Raw genomic sequence first — 5,142 nt, 5'->3', positions numbered from 1 at the left:
TGGAAGCAGTACAGAAAGGTCAGAATGCATTTGGTTAAGAGGACTTGAAGTCAGAGATAAGTGGGGTGATCATAAGAGAGCCACAAACTGCTACAAATGGATTTATGTCTTTTGACACTGAAAAATGATAATCAGAGAGAATTTAGACAAAGACTGGGAAATGTCCTAATTTCCCCAAAGCTCTAACCTCAAGCTGGAAATATAATACTCTCAAAATTCTAGAATGAATTATTAAGTGGAGGGAGCTTATAAGCCTTTGTAAAGGGAAGAGGATTTGGAGGCTCAGTGTGGAGTCACTAAGTTATTGCTACCCGAACAGAGTTGCCTTCCTGGCACACTAGAGGCCTTTTCTGGCACCAAGACTCTACAAGTCGATTTTAGTCAGGCTTATCACAATCTTCTTCCTGGGGGCCCTAAAGCGGGACTTTACACACTTCTTTTTCTTGTAAACAAAGAGGAATAGGGAAGAATCAGCTTCTTGAAAAGATGGAGAATTATTGACTGATGAAAAACAGTGGAGGATGTGTGTATGGTTGAACTATCAAGAAAGTGCTAATTGAGGGTTAAACCAGGAGATATGTAGTGATAATGGTAATGATTATAATTATAGTAATGTTCATAATACCAGCGGGTACTTTTGAGTTCTTCCTATGTGCCAGATACTTCTAGAAATGCATTACACCCCCATACATACCCACAGCCCTCCCACCCACACATACTGATCTATTTAATCTATACAGTTCCTCTACAAGGCAGAGAATATTACTATGGCCACTCTCCATATGTAGAAAGTGAGCAATTGTATTATTGGTTCAAGTCAGCTAGGACTTGAACTCAGAACTTACTCTCTTAATAAGCCTGCATAGTCCTCATATGCTGGAGAAGAGCTTTAAGTGTTGACTGGAGAAACTCGGGCTTGAGGAAACTGTCTTTTTTTTTTCCTTTTCTCTCAGTGGGTCACCTCCTGGGTTTGTGCTTCTGTAAGGATTGGGGTGTGAGTGGTCTGATGGGGGATGTAGCTCTTGAGGCTTGGCTTTGCAGTTTGTTCTGCAGCCTAGGATATTCTTGCCTTCTTCCATGGGAAGATAACGCTGAGATGCTGGGAAACCTGGAGTTGTGGAATCAGAGAACAAGTAGGCACATATGGATTTAGGCTCTCAAAGAGTTCTTGTTTCTTAAAATGTACCTCAAATTGTGGAGTGAAATGTTATGAGTCCTGTTTGTAGGATATGAAGTATTTGCCTGCAGTTGGGAATATTTTATAGTCTTTGAGTTCCTGAATTCTACTTAGAGAGCCCCCATTGCATTAGTGCCTGGGTAGGCTGTCGGGGAAACTACTGTTTTCTTATAGCTGCCTCCTCCTTTGTCCGTTGTCTGTGTGTACATGTGTGTATTTATGTTTGTGTGTGTGTATTTCACAGGCTGGTTACCATATCCATTCAGCTCTTACGTGGGTTCTGGATATCTAATTTCCAGTTTAAATGCGTGCACAGCAAGTGTTTTCCCTGCTGGGCCATCTTCTCAGCCTTACTTCTTTCAGATTTTAATATTCATTAAACATCCCAGGATCTTGTTAAGTTGCAGATTCTGATCTTGTAGGTCTGAGAAGGGGCCAGAGAGTTCACAATTTTAACAAACTCTCAGTGGATGCTGCTAACTGTGGTCCATGGACCCACTTGAAGCCATGCACCCTTCAGAGTTGCTGAAACCACTGTTAACACACAAATGCTTAGCAGCTCCTAATTTGATCTTGGAATGTCTCTTCTTCAAGAAAAGATGTACCATATAGGTATAGATAGGTATATCTATGTACATTATAGTTATAGAAAGCGTTGTAAAGATGGGGCATAAAAGGGAACAGGAGAAGGGAAGGGAGGGGAACTGGAGTTGGTATTTAAACTGAAAATATTTTTAAATAAAATTAAAGTACAAGGCATGCTCAGGGTTGTAGGAGAAAGGGTATTTTATTTCTAACTCAAAGGAAGATTTGATTGACTTTCTGAGTTTAATTTTCTGACAGTCCAAAGAAAACAGGAAACATTGGAAGAATCGAAACATTGCTATTGCATAGATGGTCAACACAGGACTCCATTTTCATGACAGAAATGAAAAAATACCATGGCAGACATCACTGCTTACATGATGACTCACTGCTGAGGAAAACCTACAGAGATGTCAATGGAAATTTATGAGAAGCTCCTTTATCACCAATACCATTGACATCATGTGTAGCTTGGGAAGGGGTTTTGCTGTTGTTTGGTTTGGTTTGGTTTTAGTCAAGACAGTCTATTCTTTTGACTTCTCTGTTATTCTTTGTTCTTACCTATAAATATTTATAATATAGAATCTAAGTCAGGTTTTCATACTTTTTTCCTTAGACAAGTTGTAAATGTTTTCTTTTTCCAAATTCTGCAGAACTATCTCTTTATGTCCTCTAAAATGAGTCAGTGAATTTCATTACTTCTCAAGAACAAGAAAAATTGAATAGGAATTTTAGGCACCTTAAAGCCAGCAGAAATGCACCTGAAATAAAGTCCTATGAAAACTGACAGAGGAGGAAAGGACATAGCATCAACACAAAGCATGAATCTATTTATTTTCCATTTCTAAATGGTTTTTTAACCAAACCCATTTCGTCTATTCTGTTATTATTTCTTTGCAGTAGTGAAGACGAAATCCATAGCCTTGCATATTCTAGAGAAGGGCTTTACCATTGAACTCTAGACCTCTAGCCTAGTGGTTCTCAGCCTTCCTAATGTTGAAACCCTTTAAAACAGTTACTCACATTGTAGTGATTCCCACCATAAAATTATTTCATCACTATTTCATAACTGTAATTTGGCTACTGCTATGAATTGTAATATAAATATATGATATGCAGGATATTTTATATGCATCCCCTGTGGGAGTCACAACCCCCAGATTAAGAACTGTTGTAAGTCCCTAGCAAGCCCATTTTAGGGTGAGGGTAGAAGGTAAATTTAGAGTATAGAGCCATAGTGTTTGAAACTCTCTCTTCTTGAGTTTGATATTATTTATTTTTAGATTCATGATTAGTGTGCAAGGGTATTGCCGTATATCTGAGGTTTCATTAATCTAGTTGCTTTGGGTTTCCTATCAGTGTCTTAATGAGTTCACATCTGGACATCAATTATAGCTGCAGGAAATTAGCAACACATAAAAGCAGCAAAATCTGAGACCCAGATGCAATAGTCACCCCCTGAAAAACAGTGTTATTTTTTAATATCCCCTTTGCCTTATGAAACTGATTTTTGCTCTGGTGTAGAGATTTCTCTAAAAGGTCAGTTCTGATACTGGAAGAGAACATTTAATAAAAAATCATATGTAAAAAGATAATGCAGAGATTACATCAAGTAATAACCTTTATTCTCTGACATAACCAACCATTACCCAGAATATTAAAATGCAAGGCTATTGTGTGTTGACTCATATTTTGAGAATTATGTGAGCTGTAATATGGAATATTACAATGCAAAAACAATGTGTTCTATTTAGAGAATTGCTATCACCCATGGAACAACTTTCTATATTATTTAAGTTTGCAAAAGCCCTTTGTAGCTTGGCTGAGGAGTTCCTGCAGCAGCCTTGTTTCAGTCAAGGCAATGCATCTATTAGCCATTATTCATACTGTTGGCTAAACTATCATTGAATTTTAAAATATATCTCATTTATGTTCAACCGTATCATGTTTTATTTTAGAAGAAAAGATAAATGGAGCAAACAAGTTTGGTTTGTAATGATAATTGTTTGTATATGTCTACTTTGTATTAAGTTATTATGAAACAGGATTAATAATCTAGAATCTGCATTAATATTCAAGGGACAATAATTATAGAAATATGTAATAGACATTAATGCTATATGTCATCTTAAGAAATTTGATGTTCTGTGGGATGACAGGTGACAGTTCATACTTGATTGTGTTGTCATTATTATGTAAAAGGTAGTTTATGATGGTGCATGACCCCAGGCCTCTTCCTTAGGGCTGATTGCTTTAGTTTTTCCAATCATTCATTCCTACTTCATAGAGTCATGTCTGGCCCTTCCCTATTGAGATCAGGGCCTTTCCCAAATCTCACATTAGTTATAGTAGTTACCAGAATGTGTGTGCTTTGGTGGTAGATGCTTCTAGCTCTGACTTCAGCTCAGCTACTTCTTAGGTATGTGCTTGATACCTGGAATAATAGTACTTCATTATCAGCATGGGTGTGCAAATCAAGTAAGTGTTTGTGGGTATACAATAGACTTAAATTCAACCCTACCACTTCCTTACCCCCTGACCCCCATTTCTTCCTACTTGGCAAAGTCAAGTATATTTTCCCCATCTTCTCCCAGAGTTTCCATTGGTGGGTGAAGCATAGTCAGAGTCTTGAAATAGCTGCTACAGAAATCTGTAATTAGGCCTTTGGTGGGACACTATGAGTACTTTCAGAAGCTACACATTTCAGAAACTAGATAGTGAGTTCTGCTAAGGAAGGCACTATGCACAGTTCACCCTAAACACAATTCCGACATCTGACATAGCAGGCACGGAGTAAATGTTGACAGAATTAATACACTGTTACCTTCTGCCACCAGGGTTCCTGCTTTGAGCCGGAGGAGGGATGAGTGAAGATTTCAATAGTGTAAATACAGACTTTTGGGGGGGGGTAACTTACTTTTGTGTTAGTTAGGGTTTCTCTTGCTTTGAAGAGAAAAAGCAACACTTTCTCTCTCTCTCTCTCTCTCTCTCTCTCTCTCTCTCTCTCTCTCTCTCTCTCTCATTCAAGTATGGTTTATTTCAGTGACAATGAAGATAATATAAATATCCAATAAACAGGAATCAATTAAATAAATTGTGGCTATTAGTCGAGTTGAATATTCAGCAATAAAAAGACAAAAGCAGGAGCAAACGATATATACAATGTGAAAGTGTTTAAAAGTATATATTTCAAGCACCTACCATGCTGAAATTAGCATGTGACCCAAATGTCTGCACTCTTAAAATGCCATAAAATACTGTAAGATCATGGTTTTTAAGTTTAAGTAAGAGTCCATCCTACATTATATGGATAACCCAGTTTTCTACTCAGTATCTCAGGGATTATCAAGAGACTGGCATTTTTCTCCTCCTACAAGCTT

This window comes from Microtus pennsylvanicus, chromosome X (assembly GCF_037038515.1).
Source record: "Microtus pennsylvanicus isolate mMicPen1 chromosome X, mMicPen1.hap1, whole genome shotgun sequence".
NCBI lineage: Eukaryota > Metazoa > Chordata > Mammalia > Rodentia > Cricetidae > Microtus > Microtus pennsylvanicus.
The sequence above is the reverse complement of the archived record's forward strand: the minus strand, read 5'-3'. Positions refer to the sequence as shown.